Genomic DNA, 24,758 nt, shown 5'->3' with positions numbered 1-24,758 from the left:
CAGAGATGGAAGGGTCTTTTCCACCTTTGTGTCCCCCACACCAGGTATAATGAAGCACAAAATGTGGAGATTGCACAGTCAATGTGAATTGAATGAGTGAATGAATTAATGATCAGCCAAATTAAAAGATGGTATTTTTGTGCACATGATTTCTAATCCTTATTGAGAGCTTATAATTCATCAAAAGGATATTAAGAGACTGGCAATATCTCTGGAATAGAAGAATAAATGTCAGCACTGTATATCTCCCACATGAAGCATCAGGATCCAATGGAAAGAAAAAAGAACCTGAGACCCAGAGACACCTATGCACCTTTTTTTGACTCTGTTACTATGTCAGCTGCCTGACCCTGACTAAGTTACTCAAGGCTTGAAGCTCTCAATCGTCTCCTCTTTAAAATAAGAATATACAGCCTCGCAGGCAAAAGGCCCTGGGTTCAATCCCCAGCACCAAAAAAAAAAAAAAAAAATATATATATATATATATATATACACACACACACACACACACACTCACACACAAAAAATATATATACACATATATATGTACATACACACATATATACACACACAAACTTCTTGGGATTCTTGGAAGTAATGAATGAAGTGATTTATGTAAAGTACCAAGCACAATGACAAACATATAGAAATTGCTTAATAAATGGTCACTGCTTCTTATTTTACTTACTTGAAACAATTATTCATTGCTATTTTTCCTCTACTTCCATTTCTAATGCTTTGCTGAACCCCATGGCTTATGATTCCAAAAAGAAAGATGAATAGATTCACACAAAGGTGAACCGAGACTCAGAGGTAAATGACTTCCCAGAGTCACACAGACAATGGCCATCAAACACATGACCACTATGACCTAGGTCTTCTTTGGGTTTTTGTTGTTGATGTTGTTGGCATGCTGGAGGTCAAAAACCCAGGGCCGGCTGCCTGCTAAGCATGTGCTCTACCATAGAGCCACACCCCCAGCCCTATATCTGGTTTTCCAATGAAGCACAACTTCCACCCTTTGCTATCCAAGTAGGATCCAGTGAAGGCCTTAATAGGTGCTGTGGAAGGACGACTGTGACAGTTTCCCAGTCTCCTCTTGTTTTTTGTCCTTTCTATGTATGCTTGTCTTATTCTCCCTAAAGTACAGCTCTGATTTTGTCATTCACTTGCTCAAAGTCTTTTATAATTTCTCATGGCTTACTGAATTCAGTACAAATCTATCAACCCATTTTTTAGGTTCCTGTCACCCCAGTTTATTACACACACACACACATATACTCATATATGCACATATCCTAATATAGTCTTAGATATACTCACGCATGTGAGTGTATATGTACATGTATACATATGTATTTATATGTGTGTATGTGCATATATTTGTGCATATATATATATTTATATATATATATATGTATGTGTGTGTATATATATATATATATTTATTTATTTATTTATTTATATATGCATGTTCTTTGCCACAACCAGAATGACCTGCGCACCTTTGTTCCTGCCCTTTCTTTTGCCGGGACACCTTCTGTGCCTCATTCTTGAGGCCTGCCTCTAATGCCATTTTTTAGGATCCTCCTCTGATCATCCTCCTGATGCTTCTCCTTTAGATTACCTAAGTATTTGATCTGTACTTCTTCTCATTACGTTCTGTTCTCCTGATAGCACACTATAGGGTTTATACTTGTCTTAGCCTTCCCAGACATCCATCTTCTTGATGCTAAAAAGAGTGTCTTAACACACATTTAACAAGTGCCTTGCAAATGGTATCTTAATTGTTGAATTGTGTTAAATTTACATACTCAATTCAAAATAATATTCAATTATATTTATACAAATAATTATAAAACAAAGTTATTGCTGCCAGTGAACATAACAAGGATCATTCCTAAGGGAAGAATTCACTTTTGACCCTGACGGTTGGCAAATTGATGCCTGTGGTATTAAATATATGGAAACTTGTATGCTCTGTTTAAGCATCAGTGATATTCCCTAAAGTGCATTTTGACTCTAATATTTAGGATTTGTTATTTTATTTCCTTAGGTGATGGTTTTATTAGATGGGTCTTTGGAATTTTGCTTTCCTTCCTGTGGGTATTAGCAACAAATGAAGTAAGAATCTGTATCATTTGCAAGAGAGATAGTCGTTCACTTGAGTCTGTCTGGAAAAAGCTTAACACTCTGATCTTTCAAAGCAAAGCAAGTGCCCCACTTTGTAGTGGAAGCAGTTTGCAGTCACACTCAGATAAACTTACTGTTGTCTCCATCTTTCATATTGAATTCTTCTGCGTAGCACTTGCCACCTTTTGACATACCAAAATACAGTTGTCTGTTTGTCTTAAATTCCTGTGGTGGAATTTAGGGTCCCTGAAGATAGAAATTTTTTGTTTCATTCATTGCTGTAGCCCTAACTCACAGAACAATTGACTAGCATGTAGTAGTCACTTAGTAAGTATTTGCATAACTAGCAGAGAAATTTGGCTTTGGGAATTCCTCCAATTTGTTAACTAAAACAGGTTTTGTTATTTTAAACATGAAGAAGTAAAGTTCAAGGCAGTTGACTTTACTGGCTAGGAAGAATAGAGTATATTTATATACTTTACTCAGGGTTTTACTTTTTTTTTTTTTTTTTCCTGTTTATTCTTGTAGGAAAGATTGAACTAAGGGCCTAGCCCATGCTAACTAAGCAAGCATTCTACCACAGAGCTGCATCCCCAGCCCTTTTTATTTTATTTTGAGACAGGGTCTTGCAAAATGGCCCAGGCTGGCTTTGAATGTGTGGGTCTCCAGCCTCAGTATTCCAAAAAGCTGGGATTATATAGCCACCACACCCAGACTACATTCATTTTCCTTGAGCAGCCTTGAATTTGCTATATTATTATTTAATTGAATGCAAATAAAAAGTCATTGCTACCATCATACCATACGTTGAAGATGATTGTGTCTCAGTCTAGCTAAAAACCTAAGAAAACTATTCTTTGGAACAAAGTCTAATGGAAGCTTGCTGACATGGCCTTAGGCATTAAAGACTCATAAGACCAAAATAGTAATAAGATTCGGTACAGGAGCATTATCCCTTTAAACATTTCACTTGTTTTTCTTAGATGCTGATTTTGACCCTGAAAATTGGTCAAATCAAGCTTCTGATGTTAATTTGGGGTTGTTATCAGTTTTCTGCATGTACTAGTAATTGGGTTTGAAATGTGTTTTAAGCCTGAATTAAAAGAACTTAGTCACTGGTGACTCATGGTGAGAAGTTTTTCCCTTTCTCTGCTGGAGCATATGCCATTGCCTCCAACATGCTTTTTTTGAAACATTGAAAACGTACAAATTCTTATTTTTATGTACTAGGTTCTGGAAAAGTTCTTTTTGGCTTAAAGCGGCAGCGTTCATTTCAATGCTTTTTAGTAGTAAGTGCTAATTACCATTGACTTTCCAAATTTCCATCCAAATTTCTTTAATCTCTGCTTTTATGAAAGTATTCTCATTATATACAAAGTCCTCAACCACCCACTACATGAATGACCACCACCAAGACTCAGTTTTGTTCATTATCATTTTCTAGTGTCTAGAACTGCGCTTTGGGCAAAGAAGGGAATAAGTATCTGAAGTCACATACATTCTTGATAATAGTGCACCTAGAAAAAAAAAATCAGGAAACCCTGTTAAAGTAGGATTTACTCCAGCCCTTGAATTGAGTAATCACCAATTCCTAACCAGCCTAGTTTGGGAAGCTCAAAGCTCTCAGCATTTCCAAGGTAGTTCTGTCTTTTCTGCTCCAAATGTTCCAAACATGGGTTGTGTCAACCTTCAAATCCCCTTTAGCGGATCACTTTTGGAAGCCTAGAGAGGCGCCGCCCATAGGCACTGCACCTGTGAGAGCCAATGGGCGGTGCGACAGGAAATGCTTCAGCTCACAGGGCTGATAGCAACGTGTGGCACCCTCATGCTCTTTTTATCTGCAGTTCCTTATTGTAGGAGGTTTCTGGAAGTTGCTTTTTTTTTTTTTAATAAATAATAAATATATAAACTTAAGAGAGAACTGTAGATTTGAAAGTTAAGATGTGAATGGTTATTTGCCTTTTCTTCACTACCAAGGAATTGGTGAGTTGTCCTTTCATTTCTGTTCTTTTTCTTTCTAACATTGTATCCTGTGAAATGTTACTCTAGCACATTGGGCAGGGGAGCAGAGAGTGCATAAATGTAAAATAATTGGAACTTAAACCGATATTGTTATCAATAACAGTAACCCATTCTGATTTTATATGCTACCACATCGGTAAACACTGATAAAATATCATAGATTTTTACAGGTGATTTGTTTACCTTGAGCAAGTTTTTCTCTTTTAAAGGGACTAGGAGGAAAGTTCTGGAAAAGGTTTTCAGAAAATTCTTTCCAAAATGTTGAAATATAAAGCTGCATAAAGTGCTGTTGGCGTTAACTGTCTGACCAGGAAGTACTTTAAGTCTCACTTACAAAAAACTAAGTGTCTATAATAACTTCCTTTCTCGGGATGAAGGTGCTTAATAGCCTAGTGGTGTTCTCATAACTTGAGTGTAGTTCAATTTTATTTTTCCTGTGAGTAAGAGGCAGCTGTTTAAAGAAAGCCATCTCTGGGGCAGACTTAATGATTGCAATGGCTAAATAAAGAATTTTTACAGTTTTTAATGTGTTGGATTGGAAATAATAGAACATGCATTTGAGAAGATTGACTGTGAGTAAGTGTAGTTGGAATTTTTACTTTCAGTGTTTTATTGTGAATATGGTTTGTGTGTAAGCATTGTGAATAAACAGGAGTAAACTCCCTGTTGAATTTCATGTGAATATTTATGGCCTTAACCCAAAGTCCCATTAGGCACAATCAGTCTTGAAAGGCATTGGATTCATATCCTCTATTTTAATTAGTAGCCTGATATTCTACAAGTGTCAATTTTTTTAAAAAATCAGGCTTTTAAAATTTTTCCTTTCTACTGGATAAGTAAGGTAAATGCTGAGTTGCCAATAAAATATCAAAATCTTAGCAGAAGACTCCTTTAAACAAAACAATTTTTAAATGTTAAAGGTTCATCTTTATTAGATGGATACAGTTTATGCTAATGAATGATATTATTACTTTAAAACGTATTTCAAAATTAAGCCTCTCAAAATGGCCAACTATCCATCCTAGAGATCTTTAAAAATATTATAGTTAATATTTGTATTCTCTCACAGAAAAAAAGAAAACAGGAGAGAAAGCAATTTCTTGACTATAATACCAAATTACATTCAAAAACAGACAAAAAGATCAGAGCATCTACTCATATTTACTTTGTTTTGTAATTTTTTATCATTTTAATACATAGGGTCAGTTACTAAAGTATAAAATATTGTATATGATTATAATGCACCAATAAAACATGTGGAAAGTGGGGGGAAGTATGAAAATAAAATAGCCATGAGGAGACCAGCTTTGCTAGGCTCTTTGAACAAAGTTTAAATGAAATGTGTAAGCTAACGTAACCCTGATGTCCAGACTCCTGATATTTTACATACTGTATGTGTAAATTAGCTCTTAACATTATACATAGGATGAGTTTTTCATTCAGCCGTCATTACAGTGGCTGCTACTCATTGGGAGGGGGAGGAGCTGTCTAATACATAAAAAAGGAAATTTAACATTTCCAATAATCCTTGAAATGTGGAGCAGGTAGCATGTGCTTTTTCTCTCAAGATTTATGACTGTCAAAGACTGAACAGTACAAATTATATCAATTTCGGTTTTCCTAGAGAGAGGGGCCTTTTGTGGTCATCTGAATGTTAGACTCCCAGGCCAGAGGATCCCAGTCATAGTTTGGGTGGGGGTGGGGCAGGGGCAGAGGAAGTGGGTGGTGCTTCACAGTGACAGATTATTGCAGATTATCTGGCTGCCTGCCAAAAATGCCACCAGTCAAGGGAAAAGTGGAAGTTACTAACTGCATCCTATTAATTTGTGCATGTTTATTTAACCAGTCCTAACAGTTTCCTGGTTGCATACGCTCCTGAGTGACTTGACATATGCTTAATCTTATGTTCTCTAGTTTCCCGTGGTCATATTCCTTATCTCTGGTCTGCAAAGATCATACTGACCCTTTTGTGGAAGGCCACGTGTTAGCTGAAAAAAGAAGGGGGAGGGGAGGCAGAATTTAAAACCACAGCTGCTTTATTGTTTATTTAAGAATGTTGCAGAACTAAGATGTAAGGATGTCCCATCACATTTAGACTATTACAGAAAATACTCAAAAAAAAAAAAAATGATCCTCTCCTGTGAAGGAGTAAGTAGCTCTAGATTGTTCTGGTTCAGTTAGAAATTGATATTCTTACTGTTGCAACATAAAAGGAAGCTTTGTGGAGGAAATATGACATCTGTGCCCAGATGCATAAGGAGGGAATTACAGTGGAGAGTTATTTTTAGAAGTGTCTTATGAATATATTTTTTGTACTGAGAAGTGCCTTTAGAAGGTTAGTTTACTGGCAGGAGTTACACAAGTTGCTCAGGTCACTGAATAATCTAAGAAAATACTTTTAAAAGAATTATCATGTCACCAACTAGCCTAGTTCATCTACTAATTTAAGTAGCAGCATTGTTTTATTTAGTTATTTTTTGGTACTAGCGATTGAACCAAGGGGCACTTAATCCCGGAGCTACATTCCTAGCCCTTTTTGTTTTTTATTTAGAGGCAAGGTCTCACAGAGTTGCTTAGGACCTCGCTAAATTATTGAGGCTGTCCTCCTGCCTCAGCCTCCCAGGTTGCAGGGATTACAGATGTGCACCACTGTACCTGACATTGTATTTTTTTTTAATATAACCAAACTGAGGATATGGAGATTCTGTGGATATCATCAAATAGTATACGTCATATAAATTGTTCCACTGAAAGAAGGGCCTGTACAACTCCCAATTCATAGTGAGGTCCCACTGCTCTTCCTGAAGAGAGTGCAGTGTTTTCAGCTGAAGGAGCCAGGCAGCCTACCATTTGTGTCACTGACAACACAGCTCTTGGATCTGGTGCCCCTCTCTAACCTTACACGGTGACAGCATGCCCAGCTTCCTTATATTTCCTACTTTTGGTTTTGATCACTTATATTTGGAGTTGGCACCATAACAACTTACAGGAGCAGGACAGATGAATGTGTCTGCCATCTGCTAGTTTATGACCTTGTACAGATCCTTTAATGTCCTTGAAACCTCAGTTTCTTCAACTATTAAGTGGACATTAACCACAGCGTCCACCTTACACAATTGCTGCAATGATTAAATGAAATAATGTGTGGAAAGCACAAAGTTGGTCACACGTGACAAAGGAGTGATAATGGTGATGTTCCCTGTTGTTCTTTTTGGCTATTCCAATCCTCTTCCGTGGCTCCACCAGGAAATGATCATGAGCAGAGAGATAATAACACATGAAACATGCACAGGCCATAGAATCAGTGTTATAATGACAGAAAAATTCAGCAAATACCGCAGGACCACATGAATGACATCCACTGAGTGAGCCATTCCTCTAACTATATTTTGTGCTGCCCATCCTAAGGGGGTGGCAGAAAAGGGGCCATTGGCTGTAGATTTAATAATGATTAGTCAAAATGGTTCCATGGTCCAACATATTTATCTTTAGCAACATTTTTCTCTTTCACTTAAGAGAATTTCCTCCCGGTTGGATAGAACTCAGGAAATCGAAGTGGCAAATTGTTGATTTTCTTTTTAAATTCATTTTTCCTAGGGTATGTGCATGTTTGTGTATTCATTTTCTTCTGAGCAGACCACTATCAGAAAAAGTTAGGACTGTGTCTTAAGATCAGCTAAAAAAGACAAGTTTTTGTTCTTTGCCTTGGTGAAACCAGACCACAGAGAATATATATTTGAGCATAAAGAAGAATGTTTTTCTGTTTCTGCTCTGCGTCTCTAGGGGTTCACTGTCCTGTGATGGGTCAGCTAACTTCATTCATGAATTGAAAACAATACAGCTAATTCTTACATAAGCAAATTTTTATGGAACGTGTTAGCAAAGCAGATGTAAAATTTGAGGGACACCTGCAATAAATTGAATAAACCAAACACTGAAACTGCCTCTATCCTACTTGAAAGATGTTTAGCCTTTGTGAACATATTTCTAGGGCTTGAAGTTTCTGGGTGTTAATCTGTAGCCTAACCCTTCTGCCCTGTGGCCTGCTCCTGAATTAGTCTGTCTTTTCCCCGTTTCTGGTAGCCCCTAACTTTATATTCGCAACATTGCCACCTAGATACCCTGTGTGTTTGGGTCCCTGTCCTAAAGCTCCCTCAAGATCCTTCTTTACACCTCCTTCCAGTGGGCCACTCCCCTGTGCAGGGAGCTTCAGTGGCTGGCGGTTTTCCACTACATTACATCCACCTCCTTCTGTCTTAACTGTCAACACCCTTCCTAATCTGTCCCCACACTGTTCATCCCGCTTCATTTCCTGTATACTTGGACCCATCCTTGCTGGTCTCTGAAGTCAGCCTCTCAAACATGGAGTCTCTCAAACTTGGAGTCTGTGCTTTTGGTGCTGCTATTTACTGGATCCAAAAAGCCCTCCTCCGGAGAACCTCTGCCTGCTCCTTTCCTTCAAGACCCTGTGACAAGTTCACTTTCTGTTTGAAGCCTTCCCTATTTAATCTCTTACTGTTTTTGCTGCAAACTCCCAGGGAATTTTTAAAAAATATTTTGTTGGTTGTCCATGGATCTTTATTTATTTATATGCAGTGCTGAGAATCGAACCCAGCGCCTCACACATGCTAGGCAGGTGCTCTAGCACAGAGCCCCAGCCCCTGCCCTGCAAACTCTCAGGTGATTTTTTAATTGCACAAAGCAATGAACAAAAATGTGTGTGGCGTCGTATATTATTCGCTATTATATCTTCACTCATGTAAAGATTTTGAATATAGGGCCTTATCTTACAGTTATAACTTTCACAGTTCCTATCATTGGTATCTACCATTTGAAGGGAAAGAAGACAAAGTAGATTTATTCCATCATGTCTACCGAAATCAAGTCAGTAATCCTGGTGATGCTGAAGGGATCGGATATTTTTCCAAATGGGGCCAAGTTTAATATAAAGGAAAATGATTTTGTATTTGGTTATAGATTGATATCTTTGCTTTTCTCTATGAAAAACTATGTATATGTATGCAAATAAGTACATATACACATACATATGGGTTTTTTTTTCTTTATTTGTTTCTTTTATGGTGCCTGGGCCTTGTACATGCTAAGCATGTGCTCCACCACTGAGCTGTACTCCCAACTTCTGTCTTTGAAGGGATACTGAAATTAATTGTAAAAGAACACTGCTTTCAAAAATTAAAAAAAATAAATAAATAAAAATAAAGAAGAAAAGGAAAAAAAAAAAAACACCCAATCTGCAGGAAAACTCTATTAGGGAAGATGAAATATAGCTTAAACATAGGAATGCTTGTTACTTAAGTTGGGTGTTTTTTGCCTCAGTTGTCAATTAGTCATCTATCTTTTGAAATACATTCCTTTGTATTGATTGCAAAGAGCATTTAGGACACCCAAATAAACATAAAAACCTTAAAGTGCAAAATGGATAAGAACATAGAGACACTGTCTAGTTAATGCTTTGATTTGCATTAAAGTTTGGTTTTGGATGCAGCCAGTAATACCATGCTTCTTGTACATTTATTCAGTAAATAGTGACCATTTACTTGTGTCAGGCTGTGTACTAGTTCTGAATAACACTGTCTTTTACTTAATTAATAAGCAGAAAATCAAACTATTTGGCTAGTGCAATGCTGTAAAGACCCATATGATTGATGCTAGAAAAACATACAGAAAGCGCACTTAATTGAGTTAACCTAATATAAAAATGCCTTTTTTAATAAATTCCTGGTTAGCCTTAAACATACCTTGTAAAATAAGACCAGCCATTAACTCCACAGTTTAGACCACAACAATAATAGTTGCTGATTATCGAGCAGTCAGTGATGCCAGGCGTTGCAATTTGTGCTTTATATGCTAAAATATCTCAGAAGGCATTGATGGCTTCTTCTATGTGTGGACACAGGTGTGCTTGCACACACACCCACACTCTAAGGGGATGTGCCCTGATGTTCAGAGAGGTTAGGTGTTTTCTCAAGGTCAGTAGCAGAATCTAGACTTGAACTCAGTCCTGACCTGTGTTCCTAACTATTGTACCGTGCTTCCTCTGTATTTTTAAAATCCATCCATGTCGTAGCATGCTTCAGTACTTCACTCTTTTTACTGCAAAATAATATTCCATTGTATGGACAGACCACATTCTGTTCATCTCTTCACCAGTTGATGGATGTTAGAGTTCTTTCCACTTTTTGGCAATTTATGAATAATGCTGCAGTAAACATCCATTTACAAGTTTTTGTGTGAACGTGTTTTAATTCCCTTGGGTATAATTCAAATGAACATGCCTTTAAATGGTTTCTTTTGAGTCATTTATTCAATATCTCTTCACATACATACACACACACACACACACAAACACACACACACACACGAATACTGTTTGTTTAGCTGATTTATTTGCTAGGCCTTTTCCTCAGAAATAAAGTAGAGGCAGGCTTATGCTCAGATGCTGGCCAGGTAGTCCTTCATTCCAGATGAACAGCCTGAATTTAACTGCTACCTTGAAGGCACTGTGGAGAACAAATAATAAAGACTCCAACTGTTAGTCATATTCAGTTAATGAAATTAAGAAGTGAGCATGCCCTTTAAAATCAAGGCATGGGACATCAACACCATCAAGAAGTTGTCAAAGACTTTCTGTGTGTGAGGAGGGAAGCCATGACTTCTGTCACTTGGAAATGGAGTCTGAATGAGTCTCGAATGCCCGTCAGTTTTTCTGCAGATAGGGTGGGACATAATCAATGTATTTTTTAGCCCTGTTCAGACATTGTGAACAAGTGCAGAATACTTAAGGACAGGGACAAATCAAAGGCCTTTGAATCACATACCAAGAGTTTGAACTTTGAACGGTAGATAGTGGGGAGCCATTTAAGATATTTGAATAGAAGAGACAGATGCCATCAGAGCCTTTGAAAGACTACTCCATGGACCGTTTGTAGACTGACTTAGAGGAAGAAAGAGATTGGGAACGAGAACTTGGACTGGTAATGAGTTTCCAGAACTAGGCCAGCCTCAGTGGAAAAAAGAAAAGCAGCTTGGGAGAGATTTATCGAGGGCATTAAGAGCTTGGGAGCTAAAAACGCAGGAGTGGATCAGATGAACCAGAGAAAGCGTAGCGAGCTGAGCCCAGCACGGGCGTTTGCCATAAGAGGGGAGAGGAGGAGGACCAGTAGCCAGCAGGTGGTTGGAAAGGAGCTCAGGAGCACCAAAGCAAGAAGGAAGAGCCTCGCAAGGAGGTGCTGCCTTGAGGTTACAGAAGGTAGGAGCCCAGGAGAATCCTCTTTGTATTTGGAGATGAGGCGGCTGGAGCTGGGGAGCTTGCTTCCCATGAGGGAGGCTGCCCCCTCCTTCCCTCAGCAGACCAGACCTTGAGCAGACTCAGGCCAGAAAGTAAGCGTGGATAAGGAGAAAAGTAAAGATTTAAGAAAAACAATGGAAAGAGAAGGTCAAGGGATCAAGAATTAAGAGGCCAGTTGTTCTTGTTCTTTTGAGGTAGTTAACCTGAAAAGAAGAGGGAGGGATGAAGGTAAGTATTGCAGGAATTTCAAGGTGAATGGAGAAAAGTTGAAGAAACTTATGTTGAAAGGCTTGCTTTAGAATTTACGGTATTACTGCTGCTTGGTTTTTTTGAGTTTTGTTTTGTTTTGTGTTTTGGTACCAAGGATTGAACCCAGGGGCGCTCAACCACTGAGCCACATCCCCAGCCCTTTTTTATTATTTATTTTGAGACAGGGTCTCAATAAGTTGCTTAGGACCTTGCTAAATTGCAGAGGCTGGCCTCAAACTTGGGATCCTCCTGTCTCAGCCTCCCAAGCCACCGGGATGACCCGTGTGAGCCACCACACTTGGCAGTATTATTGCTTTTTAGTAGTACTACAGATAGACTAGTGAGAATTAGAAAATACCTTGTATTACCTCAAGGATATATAGGAAGATTAATCTCCATCCTCCCATTCTCTATAAATATTTCATTCTTGGTGATGGATTGAACGTATCTTTGCTCATTCTTTTAAATGCACCGGCTCCTAAAAGCAGTTACATGGTGTAATTATATGGACCACTAGTTAGGCCCATTGAGTCCAGGTTTCTTGTGATTATTCAAGGTGTGCATTTTGAGGGCTAATATTAGTGGGAAATCAAGTACAGTATTTTGTTTCAAAGTTAGTTCATAATCATCAGTTTAAGTATTTTTATACAAATGCTTTTCTCTTTCTAAAAGATGCCCCCAAATAATATTTTGTATTTTCTGTAGAATATTAATTTATTAGTAATCTGTTCTATAGTGTAGCAGGCACTGTGATGACATCTGCAGAAGTAATGATGACTGTGTATCACTTTGAAATTATAAATTCCCTGTCTTCAGAAGTGATAAAAATCAGTTCTTTGTTAGTCCTGGAGCTGGGGGTTCCCAATAATAAGGCCTCGAAAATGCAGATGTGGAAGCAAAGATCTCCCTTCTTCCTCTTAACTCTTTTTTTTCCTCTCTGCAACCAAAGACAGGAAGTCCTAGCTCTTTTTTTGTGTGTGGAGGGAGCAGTACCAAGGATTGAACTCAGGGGCACTAGACCACTGAGCCACATCCCTAGTTCTATTTTGTATTTTATTTAGAGACAAGGTCTCACTGAGTTGCTTAGCACCTTGCTTTTGTTGAGGCTGGCTTTGAACTTGAGATCCTCCTGCCTCAGCCTCCTGAGCCACTGCAATTACAGGTATGTGCCACCGCACATTTTTTTTAAATACTTAAAAAAATTTAGTTGTAGATGAACACACAGTATCTTTATTTATTTTTATGTGGTACTGGGATTGAACCCAGTGCCTCACACATGTGAGGCAAGCACTGTACCACTGAGTTACAGCCTCAGCCCCTCTTATATCTTTTTTAAACAACTGTACAAGTAATGCATTCTTTTTGCAAAATTATCAACAGAAAACACATGTGAGCAATTGAAACATAAAAAATTATATTCTATTCCCAGATATACTTGACATGTAACTTTCCAGACTTTTTTTTTTTAGATCAAGTATTTTTAAAAATAGTAATTAGTATGGGTTCTCTTGCATATATTATTTTATAAGTTGCTTTCTTTCATTTGAACAGAGTACCACCATTTCAACAAATATTCATCTTTCTACCTCAAAAGATACTTCTTCCAATTCATTTCAAGCCTGCAGTGTTGTGGATTTTTTTCACAGTCACTGTTCTTGCAAAGGGTTCTAAGAGCTCCTTGGTCATTCTCCAATATAGACTCTAGGTTGCTCTCCAGTCACAAGAAGATTCTACAGCAGATAGACCATGACAATGTGGTTTCTAGGAACTTTTTTTTTTTTTTTTAAACCAGGGCGAGTAAATGCCATTATTTCCCTGGGTGTGGTAACAAAGGCACTCACTGTATCTCCTTTTTTCTCCACCCTCCAGAAACACATTCCAGTTTCTATCAGTCCCATCCAGTAGCAAGGACTTGAAGGGATGCCTCCTTATCTCCCTGAGCACATGGCTCTCTGCTTAATCTTCATTTGTGCTCCAGACCAGCTCCAGACCAGCTCCAGCTACACTTCTCCTAGACTGTCACCAGCCTTCCTTCCTTCCTTCCTCTCCTATTCCAACCTATTCCGATTCTTCTGTTGTTAGTATTCAAATTTTGCACTCAAATCTCATGATTTGGAGCCCTTTAAGAATGTCACTCAGAGATGAGAAATGTTAGCGTATCCAAAGTAACCAATAACTGCAGACTTTTAGTTCATGGATATTTCTTGTCCATTATTCTAAGGGCTGTATTTCAGCCTCCTTAATCTAATCTACTTTAAGTTTTACGTTTCTAGCCTGATCTGACCCTCAAATATAGATTTTCATTCTCATATTCAGTCGAAGCTGCTTTCGAAAAATAGATATGGCTCAGTAAACTTTTGCTAAGTTTTAGTTAGTGACTAAGTGATTGCATATGCTAAGCTTATGAAATTTCCTAGTGATCCTTAACTAGCCAGCACCTTGGAAAAGCAGATTAAAGTTCTAATTATCCTTGACAAGGTGAAAGGGTAGATGGGCATTAACAAAAGAAAAATCACTAAAGACATTCTATGAGTGATTTAATAAAGGACTAAAGAAATACACACACACACACACACACACATATATATAAACAGGCTACAAACTTTGACAAAAAGGGAAATAAATAGTACTAAGTATGGAAAACTAAAATATTATCATTTCTAAAGCCATTTAACAGAATTAGTATTCATTTACCATGATTTGTTTTGCAGTTAAGAGGATTCTTTGAGAGATTCCACTGTTTCAAATATGCATTGAGGGAGAGGCATGTGCAAATGGTAAAAACAGGATCCTAAGATCAAAAAGTTCGAATTGCACATATCCTTCGTGTTATTGAACATATAAAGTGACACTGTCAATACTGCATTTCTTAGCTGACATTTCCAAAACTGTCAGAATATGCATAGGTATTTATGTGAACACTATTTCCTTTATGAGCCAGGTAAGATGGATAGATGTGTTAGAATGTGGTATCCAATTTACCCCTGTATTTTTGTTTGATAACTGAACAAATCAACCCTGTAATGGCCTCACTGGAATCTAGTGGATTCTGTTTACTATGACTCCTGCTTTCACTTTGTTTTAAAATAATAAGAGGTTGAATTTAAAAACATTTTTTTCCTTTGTCATAGATGGACACAATACATATATTTTATTTATTTATTTTTATGTGGTGCTGAGGATCTAACCCAGAGCCTCACACATGCTAGACAAGCGCTCTACCACTGAGCTACAGCCCCAGCCCCTCGAAGTTTTGTATTTTGGTAAATCAGGAAAATAGACAGTACACAGGATAAAGAACAATTCATACATTAGGGGTTTTAGGAGAAAATGAGTGAAGTCAATCTAAGCAATAAAAATGAACAGGATTGAAATCAGAGCATTGTTGGTATTTAAATTTGTTAGGTTTATACTGGTTTGGGTTTGTTTGGGTTGTTTAGGATTTTGTTTATATTGTAGAGCTTGGAACAAATAAATTCTAGGGAATTTTTTTCACATGACAGTAGAGTATATTTTGAAATATTGTACATACATAGAATAAGTTAAGTATAACTTGTTCCAATTAGGATCTTTAGGGAATTTTTTTTTTTTTTTTTTTTTTTTTTTAGAGAGAGAGGAGAGTGAGAGAGTTTTTTAATATTTATTTTTTAGTTTTCGGCGGACACAACATCTTTGTTTGTATGTGGTGCTGAGGATCCAACCTGGGCCACAAGCATGCCAGGCGAGCGCGCTACCGCTTGAGCCACACCCCCAGCCCCTCTTTAGGAAATTTTTATAGGACTGAGTTTAAAAAACTTTTTCAAAAATCCCCTTCTCTAAATTGCTACCTTTAAGTATTTCCTTTAAGCTAATTAATGCTTTAATTTGGTGTCATTCTAGTTATTTTAGTGTGCAAAATGTTCCTAATACAGGTTCCTACATATATGAAATACTCAAGAAGTATTTTTTAATTGTTTTACTGGGCATTCTAATTCTTAGGTTTAATGTAAAGTGTCACATACATGGATTGTGCTCAGACTCCTGATTTTCCATTCAATTTTTTTTTTTTTTTTTTGCTTCTAATTAGTGAATTTACTGTACTGTGAAGTGCTACCTAGAATTTACCAGTAGATGTGCAAGGAACCACTATGTAATAATTAAAAAAAAAAAAAAAAACCTAAGAACTACTATTTAAACTTGATATGCACATTTCAGAAGACCTATTAATTCCTAACTAAGGTTTAGAATAGCTCATACCAGTGTACCATCACATAGTTTATATTGCATGTTTTACTTGTTGATAGCCCACAAGGCCATTTGTTCTAGTATTTGCTGAGGAAAGACTCTGGCATGCTTCTGTGCATGATAGGTGTCCAGCTTTATTACTTCAAATCTTGAGCTAAATGTACTACTTTATTACTTGTAAAATAAGGTCATTTCAACACGTCAAAGGAAATACCAACTTTACCAACCTTTATAAAACGATCAAATTCAAAGTTATTTCCTGTTACACTACTAAAACTGCTCCTGATCATATTTGCAGGGAGTGTCTGAGAACCAACGAGAACTTGGTCTGCAGCATTAGCAGGTGGTATCCTCGTGGTGCCCTTCTCACTGGGAGCACCTAGATTACCCTAATATCAAAGCTGCCTACTTTCTGAGATCAGGAAGCCACATGATCCCTTCCAACTCTGAAATCCTGTGATCTCGAGCTAATTTCAGATGAAAAAACAAGTATTGGGCCAAAATAAAAGAGAAAATATGAAGCAAACAAATGAGAGATCATAGAAGGGTTTTGTTAGCAGGGTTTATTAAACTTCCTCAAAAAAAAAATTGTATTATAAACTATGAGTGTTAAAGGAAAGGTTTTGAAAAAAGACAAAAATGAAATCACCCCCACTTTCCCTAAGTGTGCTTAATTTGACCAGGTGTCCAGACTTTGATAGCACAGCAAGTCAACAGTGCTCAGCGAGGGTGACTTCCTCTGATTCTTTACTCCTGTTATATTGGATATAAGTATTTAAATTCATTAAAACATTTACTTTTTCAAATATGTTGAATTATTGCTATTAAAACAATAGTCGGACACATTAACTAGCTGCAACATTTGGACATAATTTAGACTTATACAGAAACAATAGAACAAAATTTATAAGGCATTCTGGAAAATGTGAAATTTTGGTTTTTGTATTTGGTGATGTTAAAGAATTCTTGGTAAATATTTGGATGTATTAATGGTGTACTTATGTTTTTTAAAAAATCGTGGTGTGTGTGTGTGTGTGTGTTGCCTTGTAGGTGCTAAGGAAGCACTCTACCACTAAGCTCCCCCCAGCTCTAGTCTGTGTCTTTTAAACATACATGCTGAATATTTACAGATGAAAAACATACTTAGGATTTATTTCAAAACATGGGTGGTGTGGGAAATGGGTGGGTCGCGAGGCCATGGCTGGTAAAGGTGGGCATGAGGCAGTCCATCCTGCTTTTCCGTTTACTTTTCCTTATGTTTAACATTTTCCATAGTAAAAAGATCTCAAAAATAACATTTAATATCCATCTGTGAGGTTTACAAAAACTATTTAAATATCTCTGTTCCTTGTAAAATGAAGCAAAAAAAAAATACCTACAAAAATGATTTTCTTTACATAGAAGAATATGTTCTTTTCATAATCATTTTCTCTTTGTACTTCGTACTCCTGAATTTCTCTTTGCTGTTAGAAATTTGTCATGTGGAGCCAGGTATGGTGGTGCACACCTGTAACCCTAGCTACTCTGGAGGCTGGGGCTGGAGGATCACAAGTTCAAGGCCAGTTTGGACAAATTAGCAATACCCTGTCTCAAAATTTAAAAGGCTGGGGATGTGGCTCAGTGGTACAGTGCTTGCTTAGTATGTGTGAAGCCCTGGACTTAGTCCCCAGTACCAAGAAAAAATATTGTCACATGGTATGAAAAGAAAGCCAGGGGAATAAGGAGTCACTTTATTGAATCCAAAATTAATTGTTTTTTAATTTTTTTGGGGGGTGGGGATACTGGGTTTGGAACTCAGGGGCACTCAACCACTGAGCCACATCCCCAGCCCTGTTTTGTATTTTATTTAGACACAGGGTCTCACTGAGTTGCTTAGCATGTCACCTTTGCTGAGGCTGGCTTTGAACTTGCGATTCTCCTTCCTCAGCCTCCAGAGCTGCTGGGATTACAGGCGTGCACCACTGCACCTGGCTATTTTGTTTATTTTTATGTGGTGCCAACAATCATACCCAGTGCCTCACATGTGCTAAGGCAAGCACTCTGCCACTGAGCTACAGCCCCAGCCCCCAGAATTAATTATATTTAACTCCTTTGCTCTTCTTCCCACTCCAACCTGCTAGAGTTTATTTTTTTAGGGGAAGAAGAGGGGTAGCACTGCCAACCTATTACATTATAGAGTTACCGTTCCACTGGTTCTACATGTTGTCATAACCATTGCATTTATAGAAATATACAGAATGTACGGAAAATATTTAGTTATTCTCTGTAGTTCAGGTTTTCAATTCATTCTCTCTGGAGGTCAATATTTTAATTACTGAAACTCCATGGTTTTTCTTGCTAAAATAGCCACTACATTTTTAGGGGAAATAAGTGCAATTCCTCAATATCATGAATAGTATGTGAAAGTGATAATTTTTGTAAAGCTCAAAATATTAATAAAGTTGACCACTACCTTGCCAGATTTCATGAACTCTGAAGAGCTGTTTAAGATTTAAAATTGTTTAAAACTGGGAAAAGAAGATCTGAAACTAAAAACTGTAAAGCGGTATGCTTGTATTGGAAGATTGCAAAAAAGAGCAACTAAAATGTTCAATAAAATGTTCTACTTCCCAGCCCTATGATATGATTCATTACGCAGACTTAAAGATAACCACGTTGCAAACCTTTTGGGCCAGGACTTAGGAAGACCTCACTTCCACTAATGCAGTGCACTTGGGGATGGAGTTTTCTGGTTAAGTTGAAGGTTATGAAAAGCAGACTTTTCCTGCCCCTCCAGGCTCTGCCTTTGTATCTCAGCTCCTCTCTCCTCCCCGCTGTGCAGCCATTCACTGGCTTCAGAGCTCACTTTCTAAAAGACAAATGGGATCATCCTTCCCTGGCTTCAGAAACTCCAGTGTGGCCGCATGCTTCACTTGTGAGTCCAAATTGCCTTAGTGTCGCATCCACAGTCAGGCTTCTAGATTGATCCTCTAACACTTCAGTAGAGAGCTGTGGGCTCCAGCACGCCGGGCTCTTGGCTGGTCCCAGGGAGTGCTGTGCTTTTCCTAATCCCCTGTTATGTCCAGAGCTCTGTTCTCTCTGCCTGGAATGGTTTTCCTCCTCTTCCGTCTCACATCTTCTAAGACCCAGCTGACCCCCATCATGGAGGCCTCTCCAGACCTGGCCAGTTGTGCCTTCCTCTGTTTCACAGACATTCTTCATCAAGTCACAACTTTTTCTATTATATTATAACTATTTAGGGCTGTTTAGCACCTCTTCTGTTGATTGATTCAGTCAATCATTCATGCATTTATGAGGTGTTAACTGAATGTTCCAGGCACTCTGTGTGGTACTGTAGATAGAATGATAATTAAAATTGTCACTATCTTTGCCCTCTGTTAGTGAAAGACACATATTTTAAATAAACAATGGCAACAACCCTCCCCGAAAAAAAATAAGGCAAGCCAAAGTGCAACAGGTGTGTCCTGCAGTTCCAGTCACTCAGGAGGCTAAGGCAGGAAGACCACTGGAACCCAGGAGTTGAGGCCAGCACAGGCAACACAATGTGACCTATATAATCACCACTGTGACATTTGTGAAGGTAAGATCTCTAATCAGTACCCATCCTCTGTCTCCCCACCACTCCACTAATACAAAAAACAGTGCCTCACACCTGAGAGCAACTGAAAAAAATGGTTAAAGGAGTGAATGATAGCTGGGCATGGTGGCACATGCCACAATACTGGCTACGGGGACTGAGGCAAGAAGGGTTGCAAGTTCAAGGCCAGCCTGAACAATTAGCCAGACCCTTTCTCCAAATGAAAACTGGCAAAAGGCCTGGGGATGATGAATCTCAGTAGTAGAGCACCCCTGGGTTCAAACCACAGTACCCACACACAGAAAAAGGAGATGATAAGTATGTAGCCATATGTGAACTACATGTTTTTTTTTATATTAAACTTTTTAGTTTGAAATAATTGTAGATGATTCACACAGTTAATAAATAAAACAGAGAGATCCCATGTACCGATTACTTGATTTCCCCAACAATAACAGAGTGCAGTATCATAACCAGGATATTGATATTGCTACAATTTTCTGGTCTTGTTTGAGTTTCTTGTTTTATAGTCTGTTTGTGTGTGTGGGGGGGGGTCTATAAATTTTTCTCATGTGCATCTATACCACAGTCAGGATTAGGGCAGTTCTATCACTAGACTGCGTCACCATACCTACTTCCTTCTCATCTCCCATCCCCCACCATCTGTCATTAACCCCCTGGCAATTGCTGATCAGTTCTCTATGTTCATAATTTTGTCATTTCAAAAATGTTATACAAATGGATAAATATAGTGTGAAACCTTTAGGAACTGACATTTTTTCACTCAGTAAAATTCTCTAGAGATTTATCCAAGTTGTTGTATGTAGCAATAGTTATACCATTTTATTGCTGAGTAGCATTTCATAGGATGGATGGATGATAATTTATTTACTCATTTATCCTCTGAAGGACATCTGGGTGTTTCCACCTTTTGATTATTGAGAACAAAGCTTCTATGAACATTTATGTGCAAGTTTTACTGGGAGCATAAACTTCCATTTCTCTGGGATACATGCCTAGGAATGCAATGGTTTGATCATGTGGAAATTGCATATTAAGTTCGATAAAAAACTGCCATACTGCACCATTTCACATGTAAAAGAAAGATGGAAGAAAGAACTAGTTTCTCATGGCCTCACTGGTATATGGTGTTGTCACTAATTTTTTTTTTTTTAATTTTAGCCATGCTGATAGGAATGCAGTAATATCTCATTGTAATTTACCTGTTTTTGTGGTCCTGGGGGTTGAACCCAGAGCACTCTATCACTGAGCTACATCTCTTCCCTTTTTCATTTCTTTATTTTGAGACAGGGTCTCACTAAGTTGCCCAGGTTGGCCTCCAACTTACAATCTTCCTGCCTCAGCCTCCCAGGTGACTGCGTGTCACTGCACCCTGGTCCACTGTAGTCTTAATTTATTTTCCTAATGGTTATTGAAGTTGAACATCTTTTCATGTGCTTATTTTTCATTCGGATGTCCTCTTCAGTGAAATTTCTACATACATCTTTTTCTGATTTTCTAATTGGATTTTTTTTTTGCTTTTATATAGTGTTGAGTTTTGAGAGTTCTTATTCTACATACTAACCCTTGATTAAATATGTCTTTTGTAAATATTTTCTCTGTCTGTAGCTGTCTTTTCATTGTTTCATGGGTGTTTTGCAGAACAAGGGTTTTAAATTTTTATTTGGTACAATTTACCCGTTTTTGTTTTTTTCTTTAATGAGCTCATAGTTTTGATGTTAAGTCTAAGAATTACCTGTTGCTAGATCCCAAAGATTTTTTCCTATTTTTGTTCTAAATACTTTATAATTGATGTTCATATATTTTAACTGTAATAATTTGGGGTTAATTTTTTATAGACATGAAGTTTCAATCAAGGTTTATATTTTTTGCTTATGAAGGTCCTATTGTGCTAGCAGCATTTGTTGAAAAGGTGTCCTTCCTCCATTAGGGACTCCTTTGTCAAAAATCAAGTGGGTGTATTTGTGTGTGTGTATCTGATTCTGAGTTCTCATTCTGTTCAATTGGTCTATGTATCTGTCTCCACCAGCACCATACTGTCTTGATTACTAATGCTACATAGTAAGCCTTAGAATTGGTTCAAACAATCCCTGATATCTAGTCTTCATTTCAGAAATGTCCAGTTATTCTAGTTCTATTGTCTTTTCATTTAAATTTTAGAAAAAGCTTGCCTATGTATACAAACATCTTTACTAGGATTTGGATTGAAATTGCTTTAAAATAATTGATCAATTTGGGGAGAATTGGCAGCTTTTCTGTGTTGAGGCTTTTGATCTGTGAATGTGGTGTCTCTTCATTTGCTTAGGTTTATTTCTTTCGTCAACATTTTCTGATTATCAGCATGCATATTATATATGTGTTTTGCTTTTGGTTTTTCTTGTGTTGCTACAGATTGAACCCAGGGCCTTGAGCTAGCTGCTAGGCAAGGACTCTACTGCTGAGCTATCCCAGCCCCTAGGTACATGTTTGTTAAGTTTATAACTAAGTGCTTAAATTTCTTTGGAGTGATCATAAATGGTATCATCCAAAATTTTCAGTTTTTGCATGCTTATTATTAGTATATAGAAATGATTTTTTATGAGTTTATCTCATATCCTGTGACCTTCTTCAACCCACCTATTAATTCTAGTGTTTTCAGACATCTTTGAGATTTTCTTTGTAGTAAATTGTTATATGCAAATAGGGACAGTTTCATTTATTGTTTCAAAATCTGCATGCTTTTTTTTTCTTTTTAGTTTTTATTTATTTGGTTTTTGTTTTGTTTTGTTTTTTGCCTAATTGCCCTGGCTCAGACTTCCAATACAATGTTGAATACAAGTGTCAAGAGCAGACACCCTTATCTTGTTCCTGCTCATAGGTGGAAAGCATCCAAATTTTCACCATGGAATACTGTGAATCTGATATGATAATCCAATGTTATCATTTTTTGTAGCTGTTCTTTATCAAGTTGACGTCATTGTCTTGTGTTCTTTACTTGCTGAGAGTTTGTGTGTGGGTTTGGGTGTGGATGTTCTGCATCAGTTGAAGTGATCATATGAGTTTTCATCTTTAGTCTGTGGATGAGGTGGATTACATGAGTTGATTTTCAAATACCGAACCACTCTCACATACTTTAAATAAATTCCTCTCCTTTATGGTCTATAATTCTTTTGATAGAGTGTTGGATTAAATTTGCTGATATTTTGTTGAAGTTTTTTTGGGTTTGGGTTTTTTTGGGTTTATTTTTAGTTTTTTTGCAGTACGGAACTAGACCCAGGGCCTCACAATGCCAGGCAAGTGCTTTACCACTGAGCTACCCCCACCCCAGCTCAGTATTTGTTGAGGATTTTTATGTCTAAGTCCATGAGAGGTTATTAGTTTGTAATTTTCTTTCTTCCTTTTTTCTCTCTCTCTGTACTGTCTTTGTTTAGTTTGGGTTTCATGGTGATACTGACCTCATGAAATGAGTTGGAAAGAGTTCCCTCCTGTTTTCTGAAGAAGATTGTGCAAATCTAATATAAATTCTTTGAATATTTGGTCAAATTTTCCAGAAAAGACAGTTGGACTGGGATTTCTCTTTCAGGAGGCTTTTCATTACAAATGTAATTTGTTTCATGGTTATAGGATTATTCAAAGTATCTATTTTGTGTTGGTGGATTTTTTTTTACATTAGTAGTTTCTAAGTTGTCATATGTGAGAACTAAATTATCAAATTTGTTAGTTGTTCTGGTAATCCCTTATTGTCCTTTTAATGGCTATAGGAACCATAATATCTCCTGTCTCGTTTCTGATATTAGTGATTTATTTATTCTATCTTATCGTAACTTTATTTTACTGTGACAAGAACTGTTAGCGTGAGATCTTTTGACTCTCCATTTCTTCCTACCCCTGGCAAACTTTGCTTCTTCAAGTTCAAATATTGTATTGCCTCTGCTTTTGATCATTTCAGATGCTTCATATAAGGGGAATTGCATAATATTTGACATTCGGTACCTGGCTTACTTCACTTAGTGTGATGTCCTCAAAGTTCACCCACCTTGTCACATACTCATGGATGCCTCCTGTTTTTTTTTTTTTCTTTTTTCTTTTTCTGTTTTTCCTTTTTCAGTACTGAGGATGGAACCCTTTAACCCAGGGGCACTTTGTGTGAGTGTGTGTGTGTGTGTGTGCGCACATGTGTGTCCATGCATGTTCACATGTGTATTCATGTATACAATTTTTAAAAAATCTATTAATCTATTTTGGCACCCATAGAATTTTCACATCTTAGCTATTTTGAATGTTGCTGCAATAATCGTGGAATTGCTAGTATCTCTTCAAGATCCTGATTTTAGTTCTTTGGGGCAAATATCCAGAAGCAGGGGTTGGGGTTGTGGCTCCGTGGTAGAGCACTCACCTAGCCCATGTAAGGTGCTGGATTCAATCATCAGCACTACATAAAAATAAATAAATAAAGGTATTGTGTTAAAAAAAATCCAGAAGTGGATTGTTAAATCATATGATTAGTCTATTTTTAACTTATTGAGGACAATATGCACATTGTCTTTTTATTTTAGTCAAAAAGATTTATCAATTTTATTGTTTTTTTCCACAGAGCAGTTTTTAATCTATATTTTTTCTTCTGTTTTCAATGTTATACATTTCTGCTTTTGTTGTAGTATGTCCTTCCCACTGTTCACTTTGGCTTTTTTCCCATTGTTTTCTAGGTGGAAGCAGATTATTGAGACCTTTCTTAAGGTATTTATTTAGGGCTATACATTTTCCTTTTTGTGCAGCTTTAGTTGCATTCCACAAATTTTGATATGCTGCATTAATCATTTTCATTCAGGTCCGTGTTTTTTTAATTTCCTTTGAGACTTTTTAATTCATGCATTATTTAGAAATGTGTTGATTTCTAAATATTTGTAGATTTCCGTCTTGTCTTTCTGTTATTTCCAGTTTGATTTCATTATGACTCAAAAACATATTCTTTATGATTTTTAGTTGGCTTACATTTGTTGAAGTTTGTTGTTTTCTGCCTGAGGTTTGGTTTATCTTGGTGAATGTTCCATGACAGTTGATAAGAGCCTGTGTTCTGCTATTGTTGGAAAGAGTGTTCTGTAAATGTCATATAGATCCTCTTGGTTGATGGTATTGTTTAATTAGTTTATCTTTGCTAACGTTTTGGTCTGGTGATTTTATTAGTTGCTGAGGGTGGGGTGTTAAATACCCCAAGTAGAAGTGTGCATTTCTCTATTCTTTTAA

The 24,758-nt window shown here is 37.3% G+C and overlaps 1 protein-coding gene across 4 annotated transcripts in view; it reads left to right on the top strand.

Annotated features, from left to right (window-relative positions):
• Taok3 (TAO kinase 3) overlaps positions 1–24,758 on the top strand; it is a 191,395-nt gene that overhangs the window by 6,291 nt on the left and 160,346 nt on the right. The window contains exon 1 of one of the 4 annotated variants that reach the window (XM_046456450.2): positions 1,914–4,116. The exons of the other annotated variants lie outside the window; for them this stretch is intronic. The gene's annotated coding sequence lies outside the window, so the exon portion shown is untranslated. Of the gene's footprint in view, positions 1–1,913; positions 4,117–24,758 lie in introns of those variants that run through there. 4 annotated transcript variants of the gene reach the window in all.

This window comes from Marmota monax, unplaced genomic scaffold (assembly GCF_021218885.2).
Source record: "Marmota monax isolate L192 unplaced genomic scaffold, Marmota_monax_Labrador192_F-V1.1 WCK01_AAM20220418_F8-fsc00185, whole genome shotgun sequence".
Classification (NCBI taxonomy): domain Eukaryota; kingdom Metazoa; phylum Chordata; class Mammalia; order Rodentia; family Sciuridae; genus Marmota; species Marmota monax.
The sequence above is the reverse complement of the archived record's forward strand: the minus strand, read 5'-3'. Positions and strand labels throughout refer to the sequence as shown.